The sequence below is a fragment of the Myxocyprinus asiaticus genome, chromosome 3 (genome assembly GCF_019703515.2).
Source record: "Myxocyprinus asiaticus isolate MX2 ecotype Aquarium Trade chromosome 3, UBuf_Myxa_2, whole genome shotgun sequence".
Classification (NCBI taxonomy): Eukaryota; Metazoa; Chordata; class Actinopteri; order Cypriniformes; family Catostomidae; genus Myxocyprinus; species Myxocyprinus asiaticus.
Genome location: NC_059346.1, coordinates 10,274,429 through 10,287,453, shown reverse-complemented (window position 1 = coordinate 10,287,453; position 13,025 = coordinate 10,274,429). Strand labels below are relative to the sequence as shown.

Sequence of the window (13,025 nt, the reverse complement as noted above, 5' to 3'; positions counted from 1 at the left end):
AGCAAAGATTTCAAACACAAAAGCTGTGTGCATCAAAACATAAAGGTATCTATTTTGGAAATAATATTACAAGGTCTTCTTCTTCCAGAAGAGCATGGAAACTTTCACCAGGAGACAGTGGACATCTCATACACATTGTGATGATGATGTAGAGGCTTTAGATAGTCATGTATCAAATATGATACGCATGGTGTTATAAGGTTAAAGAGTTGCTCAAAAAATGTCATTAGAAACAGGAAGGCAAAAGGGTCCTATAATAGGGCTGGGGGCCCTTATATTCAATGGGCCCTGTAGAGGGGGGGTTTGTAAGCTCTGGAGCCCACATATTAAAGCATATATAAAGATTTGTTTTCAAAGTTGATGGATCACGAGACCTTGCAGCCCATAAGCTAGAACATTAATTTTTACATGTTTGAGTACAAATGTAGAATGTACTTAATATTTTCAAGTTCACACTTAAACTTATTCAGTGTTGAAAGTGCTCAATCTTTTCTGCTATATTTACTTCACCACAAACTCTTTTTTTTTTTTTTTTTTTTTTTTTGTGAACACTGGAACCAAAATGAAAAAATACAGTTTCTGTTCAGAACAATTCAAAATGAAAAAAATTCGTTTTTAGTCCCTGGTGCAGAAAATCCAACTGAAACCTTCTTATCTAGTCAAATTTACTTTTAAATATGCTACATATGCAGGGTAAAATGCATATAGTATTTCACCTTTTCACTCTGTTCCATTGATGGAGATTGTTTTCAGTATAATTTGAAGGGTTTTAGAGATGTTTTTCTGTGTGGTCTCCTGGGCCCTTCCATGGACTGTTGTCCATTATCCATTTGCTTCGCCTCCCAGAGTAAATCTTCATCCAAACAGATTTTAAATTATATCTATGCCTCCTCCATTCCAAAGGCAAGCACTCAAGGCTTTTATGCCTGAATCAGATGGGCCTTTGGGGCAGGAGGCTTTTATTTAAGTAGCCTGTGTCACTCACAAATATAATGAAGATTTCCATTATGATTACACAGATGAAGCACTACACAAATGTGTCACAACTGCAGTTGTACATGCTTAGATTGAGAAGTATGAAAGGCTCAGTCTACACAGCTAAACTCAATATCGAAAACAGTTCTGGACAGGCCTACTGCAGCTATGTTTCCATCCAATTTACAGTTTTAGTTTATGCGAAAAATAAGAATATCGCAAAAACTATTTGCAAAAAGCAGCATTTTTCTCATCGGTTTAAGAGAACCAAATCTTCACTTCTGGGGAAACTGCTGCAAAATAGTAGATATGAAAGTAAAAGTTGTAGCCACTGGAACTTATTTGTTAAATGTAATAAATTACTTATGGTTTGGAGTGTGCAGATATAACACTCTGACAAACTTTATTTTTGCAAGCGTTCCGCAGCAGATGCCTTATGTATAGGAATGAAAACATGTCAGACAGTTCTGGAATGTAATAGCCAAACATTTTGAAGGCTCTGGCATTTCAGAATAACCACAGCAACATTTCAGATGCCATGCTTTAATATTAATGATATTCTCTAAATGAATTATGTATTCACATGGCTTGTTGATGCGAAGTCACATGACTTTTTTAATGCGCATATATTTTTCTGTATAAATTCTGTAGGAATATATTTGGTAAATGTTTTTCCATTGTAATTTATGCGCATGTCTTGAAGAAAAAAAAATTATGCGCATTTGGGAAACTTTATTTACCTCTGGGTGTTTTCAATTTCATGATATTTAAAAATACGTTTTCATGATTAAACCCAGCTAGTGTTAAAAAAAAATGTTTGGCAACACTTTACAATAAAGTTCAATTTTGTAACATAAGTAAATGCAGTTATATTACATAACAATATGTTTTGTTGCAGCATTTATTAATCGTAGTCAATGTTAGTTAATAAAAAAAATTAAAAAATTGTTCATTCTTAGTTCATGTTAGTTCATAGTGCATTAACTAACATATGCAACTTTTGATTTCAATGATGTGTTACTATATGTTGAAATTAACATGAACAAAAATTGATAAATGCTGTAAAAGTATTATTCATTGTTAGTTCATGTTAACTAATGTTGTTAACCAATGTTAACAAATGGAACTTGTGGTAAAGTGTTACCAAATGTTTAATAGGTTATGTGCTTTTTCAGCTGCAACAGTGAACAAAAATTATTACAGAGACATTTCTAGATATGAGACAACACAAAAGGATACATATACCAAACTTCTATATTATTGTTTGAATTTAAAATATAAAAAAAGAAAACATTCAGGATTTCTGTCTGACATATTTATTTCTTTGTGATTTTTTCAATCTTGCAATGTACTGTAGGTTAATTTGTAAAGATTGTGAATTCATTTCTTTGGAATGGGAAAGACAATATGCTTATCTCCAAATACAGTATACTGTATATTACATAGTACAGTACAGTGTTTTAAGCTGAGGTTCAGACAGACAGATTCATTCAAGTGTGAGAATGCAGAGACCGGTCGTAATCCATTTGAATCCACTAAAATGAGAATATACGGGATTATCTGAGGGTTGTTGTTTGGCTTCCTGCTGCTTCAGGCCCACTGTAATCTTTCAATCACATCCCAAAGCATATCTGATATTAAAATGTGGTATTCTATCCATCTATCTATCTATCTATCTATCTGTCTGTCTGTCTATCTGTCTGTCTGTCTGTCTAATTAAAAAGGGGTCAGCCTATACAGTGCTTATGTTACAGTATATGCAGTTCATATTATTTGTTGCCGCTGTTTGTAACTGCACATTAATATTGTTTCCTATGTAATTACTTACATTTACATGTAATATACATTATGTGACATGGATACTGTAATGTAAAATATTACCCAAAAAGTCATACTATAATGTAGTACATTATAGCAAACAAGCACTTGAGACAATAACAAATATTCTACTTCCATCTGAATGAATGATGATATTCTGTTCTCCTCGTTCCTGGTACAGGACAGGGGAGGTTGGGGCGGAGACCTGTTTGTACTGCTTTTGTGAGCCACCGGTCCGCCTCATCGCTTACCGATACCCATCAGGAGGAAGTATATCCTCCAATGCAGTATATGTGTGTGGCGTATACTGGAGCTGTGCTTCCTTTACGCTAGAGCTACATTTGTGTCTGGCAGATGAATCAGAGGGCTTCACTTTAACAAGGGCGGCTGGTTCGAGTTGGTGAAACGGAGAGGAACCGCTTTGAAGAAGTGGATCGGGACTGGTTTAATGCACCCTCCCTCTTAAGAACTACTACAAAGGGAGTGTACAAAGAGAGTTCCGCTGCGTAAACCGACACCGACCATCGTATCGCTCGCTCTTCCAGCCGTCAAAGAAAAAAAGCATGGGTGAAAACAAAGGGAACTGAGAGTCTTTCTTTGAGAAATTTTGGGATTTCTTGTTCACGTTTCGAAATGATGCCGTTATAAGACGACGCGCTGTGTTTTCATGCGTTTTGGACGCGCTGACAGCCCGTGTGTGTTACGCACTGACTCACCAAAGGTAAGTTTGCCGCCTCCAATATAAATACAGCTACATTTTTGCAACGTTCTATTATCGCAACATTCCGTTCCATTTTAAATGGACGTCACAATGCCATGGAACGAATGTTGTGTTTTTAAAAATGCTGTTTGTTGTGAAAGCGATGGGAGAGGAGAGGATATTTGATACCATCATTACTAAGTCAGTCTGGCAGTCGGCGGAGCTCCAACTGTTGCCTTGAACTGTTAAAGTTTAAAACGCAAACTGAAGAAGATTCCCATCAATTCAGATTTCTTCCCAGAGGCAGCTTGTTTCAATTTAGCGAGGATAAGTAGCTAAAAAAAAAAAACGCAGTGCGGTTTAAATAACACGAATCTCTGCTCTCTGCTCACCGTGCAAAAAAATGTAATAATAATAATAATAATAATAATAATAATAATAATAATAATCCGTCAGCGCTGATTTCTATTGTTTTCCTTCATAGACACGCGCTAAACACACGTCTTTGACCGTTGCGCCGCGTCTCGCGCAGAAGCGCAGCGTTTTTAAACGCCATGTCAAGTTAGAAAGTTGCGCTCGGACTAGCTTGTTTAGACGCAATGACGTGTTTGGTGTGAACGGCCCCTAACACGTTTAAATCTGTAGCCTATGTATCGTGTTGGAATGGTGGAATAAACTCGTGTTTATTTTGTGTGATGATAAGCTCTTATGTATTTTAAGCACAAAGTCAGCACTTTTTTCGTAGTGTGACATTTTCACTCCTGCCACGTGAACAGCGCATTAAAAGCTCTCCGTTCTGACCCAAACGTTCAATGCAACCTGTTTACCATTATTTAATGACACCAACAGTAAAAGAGAAACACATTCTCTGAATTTTATGTGCAAAAGTGATGTTCGAAATCACAAAATCATGCTTTGTCAGGTTTTTTTTTTTTTTTTTTTTTTGTCTTTCTGTGACTACTTGCCTGGAATGAAATAAATGTGGACTGCATACGGAACACGGGAGATTACTATAATTACGGCGTGACCGAACACTCAGAGAATGGACACTGGTGTTTTCATAAGCTGACTGCTCACTCAGGCGAAGAAATGGTTAACATACGGGGTTTTAAGGTGAAGTATGTGTGATGGTTTTGCTACACTATTGGGGGCCACATTTCTGAAACATTCTCACATATACCAAAGGTATAGTTCACCCCAAAATTATCGTTTCTGTCATCATTTACTCACCCTCATGTCGTACCAAACAGTGTGTGACTTTCTTTCCTCTGTGGAACACAAAAGGAAATGTTAGAAAGAATGACAGTCTCAGTCACCATTCACTTTCATTCTATCTTTTTTTTTCCGCACAATTAAAGTGAATGGTGACTGAGGCTGTTATTCTTTCTAACATTTCCATTTGCGTTCTACAGAATAAAGAAAGTCAACTAGATCTGGAACTACATGAGGGTGAGTAAATAATTACAGAATGTTCATTTTAGATTGCACTATCCCTTTAAAATCGATTGTGAAGTTCGTATATGGGCCAAATAATGTGTTAATTAAAATCTATTTATGCCAAAAGGATTATGCATTGGATAGGGTGTAGTAATTATAATGACTTTAAATTGAGCGAAGCTGATTTGACTGGGTGTGTGATATCACACAATAGATTGGTGAGGTGTGCACAGTCTATCATGGTATCCAAGAACAATCGATTGTCCATTATAACAGTGATTCATACAGTTTCTGTTAGCGTGGAAGAGACTGGAAGCCTCAAACAATGCTCTTTATTATTGTGACATGTGGCCGTCATTCGCTCTCGTCATTGTCTGTTAATGAAAAGTGGAGGGCGAGCAGAGCTGTAACTGCATAATTGAGCTCCATTCATGTTTGTTTCCAACCAGCTTTGGACAGTGTTCCAGCATTAAATGCAATTGGCAGCAAATAGCTTGCTGGAAGCCCACATACTGTCACCCCTTCAGCCCAGATGTTCCTCAAAACCTTTGAGAGTCAAATTGAGTTCCTGGAGAGAAGATCTACTTATTGTTGTGTCACAATGGGCTAACATCCTTCAGTAGCCAAATAGTACCTAATACTGAAACACACAAATACCCACATTCCCATGAAAGGTTTTTCGTTTTAGTACATTGAAAGAATGGATTCAATAGGACAGGGAAGATAACTGGAATTCAGACCAAGTGCCCAATGTGCAATCTAGAATACTAAATGTTCAGTACCAGCTCCTAAAATCTAGACTTTGATGTCAGATGTTTCAAAGAGAGGTCTGTGAGCTAAAAATGTACTTTATGTGGTAACCTCTTAATTACCTGGTTTTATTCAGGTCAAAGAAATTATTTAACATTGCTAAATAAACCTGGCTACATTGGATTACACTAACAAAAGTCATTTTTAAGGGTCAGAAGGGTAAAAATAGCTCTTTACACATGCATGTTCACTTTTTACAGTGTGTTTATTCAGAATTAAAGGGATAGTTTATCCAAAAAAGAAAATCTGGCCTGTCGTTGACTGTACAAAAAGAGTATTACGAAGCAATCATAGTGCGTATGCATCGAATGCGTTTGGTATTTGCACACACTCAAAAGAGTATACTTTGAAAGGCAAGGCAGTTGACCAGGCACGATCCGATATGGAATATAAAGAAAGTCATATGGGTTTGAAATAACCAGTGTTGGTTGTAATCCAATTACAAAATACTTAGTTATTGTAATATAATTACTTTTTAGTCAAAAAGAGTAGTGTAGTGCATTACATTTTAAATTATTGTAATCAGATTACAGATTTTAGAGAAATAATTAGTTATTTATTTTGGATTACTATTTTCAAGTAACTTAATTATGACAGCATTTTAATTTTGGGGTGAACTGTCCCTTTAAGGGCAACTCTTGAGCTTATATAACTGTCTGACGAAGATCAGAACCTTTTTAATAAACTAACCATAAAGACGAGTTTTGTAGATTCCTAAACGGTGAAGTCCAGTGCCAAGAATAAACCATACATATCTGCTGGAGTATCATTACACACGTCACAATTCATTGATCAAGTGCATCACAAATGCAGTATAATGTCAACAACATGTGATTGCACTTACCTGCATGGACTTCACAAGCCTCTTTTCTAAGTTCTGAGGACTAGAGCACTCACTATCTGCCCCTGGAGGAACCCATATCACATGAATGAATTATTGGATTACATCCCTGACATCACAAAGCAAATGTTCTGGCCTTGGGTCTTGTTATGATCAGCATCTTGTAATTTTTTGCATGGATATGTTGCCCACGGTCACAAAATTAACACACAGCTAACCAACATGGCGTGTCCCTGAACCGCTTCTACTCGAATGAATGGAAATCAATTGGCAGCCGCAATGCTTTGCTTTTCGTAACACTAGGGCTGTCACGATTTAGAAATTTGGCTGACGATTAATTGTCAAACAAATAATTGCGATTATGACAATGATTAATTGTCATATAAATTGTCATATTTTTAAGGTGTGCTTTTTTTCTGTATGTGTGCTTCATACACCGTAAGAAGTCATTTTTACATATTTAATTTCAAATATATTAATCAAATAATAAAACAGGAATAAACTATGATTTTACTATGAAGGCTTTAAAAACTTATGAATGACATGAAAAATTATGTTTTAAATATCAAAATATTTCTAAATACTTAAAATAAGTCCCTCTATTTTTGGTCAACTTTAGTTTTGGTCAATTTGACATTTACACTTATTTTTTGAACTCATATATTTTATAATTTTTTTAAATAAAAAATAAAATATATGTTTTATATTATTTTATTATATTGATATTATATTTTTATTATATTATGCAATAGTAACAAATGTATTACCTAATTTATTTTCTTTCACATGTTATTTTAATGCTCTGGTTAAACCCACAAGCCCTTATTTGTCATGAAGCCAAACCTTTGAGATTTCATTTAATCTTTTTATCACTCCACAGAAATAGAGTAAGCGTGCGTCTCCTCCTCTTTGTCACTGCATGTCATTAACACAGCATGTATGAACCAGGAACATTTGCCATTTCACGATCATTTAAAGTGAAACCGGAGCGCTTTGCGTTCACTATCAACGCGGTAGTTCACACGCTTTTCCGGACAGGAGCTGGTTGATGTCCGCGGTGCAGCTCAGTGACCCTCGGACTCTGAGTTCAGCTGAATGACACACAGACGTACCATTCATGGCATTTATACAGTATATTCGCTTAAAATTCCCTTATTTGTGCATTAAAATGTGATTGGAAGTTGAATGCCCAATAATGCGGTTGTCGCTAATAACTGCGATAAGATCAAATAACCACGATCAGACAATTATTTAATAATCACGACTGGCCTACGTAACACCTTCCACATCCTCTGACTTATTGTGTGTTCTCTATTCAAGCCATACAAGGGTTATTTGTCCTCTCTTTGATGGGAGTTGATGTATTTTGTTGTCGTGCGTATTGACGGCTACCCCTTTAACTAGAACCCTCATTATTTTCTATTAGTGTGCGCTGCTATTTGCCATTTCCTCTCTGCCTCTAGTTAGTCTCTCCATTTCCCTGCTTTCACCTGTATTTGTAATGAGCCGAATGGTGTTCCAGGAGTGTGGGGTCTCAAGAGAGATGTATAAAAGTGGAGAGAGGTCACACGGTCAGGCCGAGCCCATGGTCTGAAGTGGACACAGGCGGATGGCTCATCTGGTGAGATGGCTGAGTGAAAACAGCAGGGGTTCGTAGATGGACATGGGTGATGTTTTAGATAAGTGGATGGGGAAGAGAGCTTTAAGGGCAGCACTGCAAATATAGGGGATAAGTGTGTGTGGAAGGCATCTTGTGTGCATTGAAGCTAAGGGTACTGCTTTTTTCCACCATCCCCCAGTGTGTTTACACATGCTGAAATGATGCGATGCAGTGTGTGTGTGTTGGTCCATGTGTGTGCGCAGCTGTGGGCCAGAGGTGGAGAAACACATCCGCACAGAGCTGTGAAAGTGAGACAGGCTTGACTGTTGCCGATTTACACAAACATGCACAAATTAAGTTCCCATAGCTGAAACATTTAAATTGTATACAATGCACCTCATCAACCCAGCATCTATAACTCAATCAACCCAGCAACCCAGCAACCCAGCAACCCATAACTCAATATGGCCAGATTGCCATTGTGAGACAGTTTGGGGCTAGCTGACGGAACTGTCACTTGCCCTATCAGTTCAGTGTTGCATTTTCAGTGCTTGTTTGTCACTAATGTTGTCTAGCTAAGCTAACCTACTGTAGATTAGGTGTTTGTCGAAATGGCAAGAATGATTTGTAAAAGTTTTGAACAAGTCAAAACATCCGTTAGAACAAGTTGAAAATGCAAAAAATATATACGTATATAAAAAACTGCGGTGTTGGGGCCTGGGTATCTCAGCGAGTATTGAAGCTGACTACCACCCCTGGAGTCGCGAGTTCAAATCCAGGGTGTCCTGAGTGACTCCAGCCAGGTCTCTTAAGCAACCAAATTGGCCAGGTTGCGAGGGAGGGTAGAGTCACATGGGGTAACCTCCTCGTTGTGCGATTAGTGGTTCTCGCTCTCAATGGGGCGCGTGGTAAGTTGTATGTGGATCACGGAGAGTAGCATGAGCCTCCACATGCTGGGAGTCTCCGCGGTGTCATGCAAAATGAGCCACATGATAAGATGCATGGCAACTGCAGAAGCGGAGGCAACTGAGACTTGTCCTCCACTACCCGGATTGAGGTGAGTAACCGCGCCACCATGAGGACATACTAAGTAGTGGGAATTGGGCATTCAAAATTGGGATCAAAAATAAAAATAAAAAAAAACTGCAGTTTTCCAGGGAAAAAAAGCACATTTATGAGTTTTTTTTAAGCTTTTTAGTTACATTATAGGGTCTTTCCATGTCATATATACAACCCCAATTCCAAAAAAGTTGGGACTGTATGAAAAATGCTAATAAAAACAAAAAGGGGTGATGTGTAAATTATATTCACCCTTTGTTATTTTGAAAGCACTACAACTAAACATTATATGATTGAATTATATTGTGAATTTCATTTTTTTTTTTTTTTTTCATTTTTTTTATTTTTATATACAGTAATTTATAATCAGATGATTGCAACATGCTCCAAAAAAGTTGAGACGGGCATTTAAGACTAATAACAATTTAACAAGTTAAAATAACATGGCAATGTGAAACAGGAGATGTTAAACAGGTGAGGCAATTGTGTCATAATACATAAGGAGCCTCCAAAAACAGTCTAGTCCTTCAAGAGCAAGGATCATTCGAGACTTGTCAATTTGCCAACAAATGCTTCAGCCTATAATCCAGCACTTTGAGAACAATGTTCCCCAAAGACAAATTGGAAGGATTTTGGGCATTTCACCCTCTACAGTGCACAATATAGTTAAAAGATGCAAGGAATCTGATCCAGTCTCAGTGCATAAAGGGCAAGACGAAAACCACTTCTGAATGCCCTGATCCCTCAGACGTCACTGTCTTAAAAAACATTATTCATCTGTAATGGATATCATGAACATGGGCTTGGAATTACTTTAGTAAACCTTTGTTAGTGAACACCATTCGCCACTGCATCCATAGATGCAAGTTAAGACTTTACTATGTAAAGGAGAAGCCATACATCAACACTGTCCAGAAGCACTGTTGACTTCTCTGGGCTCGTTCTCATCTTAGATTGAAATTAGAACAGTGGAACCGTGTTTTTTGGTCCAATGAGTCCACATTTAAAAAAGTTTTGAAAAACACAGCCATCGTGTTCTCCGGGCCAAAGAGGAAAAGGATCATCCAAGCTGTTATCAGCAACAGGTCCAAAAGCCAGTGTCTGTATGGGCCAGGGGTGTGTCAGTGCCCATGGCATGGGTAACTCGCACATCTGTGAGGGCACCATTAATGCAGACAAATATGTACACATTTTGGAGCAACATGTACTGCCATCCAGTGCCGTCTTTTCCAGGGACGTCACGGAACGTTCAGCAGGACAACTTCAAACCACATACTGCCCAGATTTCAAGTGCATGGCTGTGTAAGCAGAGAGCGTGGCTGCTAGATTGGCCTGCTTGAAGTCCTGACCGTCTCCAATTGAGAATGTGTGATACATTATGAAGCGCACAATACGGCAACGAAGACTCTGTACAATTGTGCAGCTGAAGAGCTACATAATGGATGAATGGGGGGAAATTCAATTTTCTAAACTTAACAAGTAACTTAACAACTTGTGTCTTCAGTGCCTAAATGCTTAATAAGTGTTATTAGAAGAAATGGTGATGTTTCACAGTGGTAAACACTTGACTGTCTCTACTTTTTTGGAGTGTGTTGTAATCATCTGATTTGAAATTACTGTACATAAAAAAAAAACATTGAAATTCACAAGGTAAATCATCATATAATGTGTAGTTGTAGTCCCTTCAATATAGCAAAGGGTGAATATAATTTATAAATCACTCCTTTTTGTTTTTATTGTCATTTTGCTTACTTTCCCAACTTTTTTGGAATTGGGGTTTTATATATATATATATTCTAAAGTTGGAGTGCCTATAACTAGAAGTATTAGAGGTATATAAATATCCCTTTTGATTTTGGTTCAGAACAAACTTTCCTTTTTGTATATTAATTTTTAAGGTCCTATATGGTTAAATCCCAGAAATTCAGGCTTTCAATGTGTCTCCAAATGTGAATATTGTTAAATGTTACCTATTTTCAATGGTCGAAAACCAAATGTGGGTCACATGTTATGAAGCTAGTTTGTCTTGTCCAACAGAACAAAGGTCTGAAGTACAAATAATGTTGAAACTAGAAATGTACCTTTGTTTATACACATAAACAAAATCTTAATTTTCAAGAGACAAAAAATACAATACAATTGGTTGATTTGACATGGAATAAACCTACAGCTGTATAATTCCCATAAAAATAAAAACTTTTAAATGGATTTTTTGTGGTGGGGCCATTAAAAATATTGGCAGGGCAAGTAAAAATCTGAACTAGTGGCCTGACTGGGCCAGCAGAAATAAATCCTTACTCTTGAGCCTTAATGAAATCATCATCTTGTATTAGATGGCATCTGAAGCAGTCTTTGGTAGCATTCCTTATCCTTATTCTCCTGTTTTTGCTTCTTCCAACTTGGGGCTCATTCTGCTGGTCATGAGATGGACTCATCGGGCCAGTTTTGCACATGGAGCAGTGCTTCTTTTATGAGCTGCATATGGACGGCCACGCAGAGGGGAAAGGTGAAGAGCGTAGGCCTTCTTGTTTGCTAGCAAATGACCAGTATCGACCATCTGCTATTTTAGTGTTCTTCCCTGCAGGGCCATGTACTGATTTTTTCAAGCTGTGCATTTGTTGTTTATGTATGAGACCATCACATGACTGCACCCATGTTCAAATGGATGTCTTTTTCTTCAGTTGATCTTTATGACGTCTGTCTTCAGAATTAGGGTCAGATTTTTGTGTTTTATCCATTTGAAGCTTGGCAGCCACAGGTAGGAGCTGAACTACATTAAAAACGGCTGGTCAAAAATTTCCTTTTGTGCAAGTGGTTTTCTAAATGTCCTTTTGAAAGTTTTGTTTAGAGAAACATTGTTTAGAAGAGCAATCACATGTCTGTGCTTTTGCTTTGAACAAGTGCAGATTTTCTCCTTTGTTGCTGCTCTTCTCTTTTCTCTTTTCCTTCTTCTCACAAGTTTCTAACAGATGTTTGCCCTAATGCATCTCAGGCTCAGGTAGTTTACTTATCTTACATCTGGTTTGGGTGCTTCATACCCCTCTTTGCCCAGAATTAGTGGGTGATTTCCTCCCTTTTCTAAAATGGCTCTGGAAATTGTATTTGCCTAAGTGTGTTGTTACACATGACTGCTTTGAATGGTGCAATCTCAGCTGTATTGCAGGGTACATTTGGTGCTGATTTTATTTCATGCCATAATGCAGGGGCGGATTTAGGCATGGGCGACATGGGCAGGCGGCAAGAGGCGCCCACGCAAAAAAGTGGGTGCCCTGAAATCCACCACCACCCCTTCAGCACCACCCAGCGGGGGAGGGGGCGGGGTGCTGAAGGGGCGCCATACAAGCTAGAACCGCTACTGCCATAATATGATGTTGCAATGTTTTTCCATCCATCTGTGCAGATAAGCAGCTGGGGGGTGTTCAATTTTCCCCCTTGCTTTCTAAGGCGAGAATTTGAGATTTTAAACAAATAATTTCCATATTACTTGTTCCTTACCATTTGTGCTGAATGAAAGATACCTCAAATAATGTGGTTTGTTGTGTAGAGGTGTACTATTACTTTTCGAAGCATTTGGTTTTTGATTTTCAGCTGATGGACAATAAAACCGGTGAAAAATTCCATAGGCTTACATTAAAGAATGGACCCAAGCCTTGGGGGACATCCTAGCATCCAGAGAAACCACAAAGCAAAACATTAAAAACCACTCAGAACACCCTACAGTACCATCAAAGTGGCAAATTTTGCACAGGCAAGCACATCTCACATTATCTTCAGAAAATGTAACA

General features: G+C 37.9%; 1 protein-coding gene across 2 annotated transcripts in view; it reads left to right on the top strand.

The window, feature by feature from the left end:
• Positions 1 to 3,084: 3,084 nt before the first annotated feature.
• Positions 3,085 to 13,025, top strand: part of LOC127425316 (semaphorin-4C-like) — an 88,317-nt gene continuing 78,376 nt past the window's right edge. For both annotated transcript variants that reach the window (XR_007894600.1, XM_051671161.1), the window contains exon 1: positions 3,085 to 3,514. The gene's annotated coding sequence lies outside the window, so the exon portion shown is untranslated. The remainder of the gene's footprint in view (positions 3,515 to 13,025) is intronic.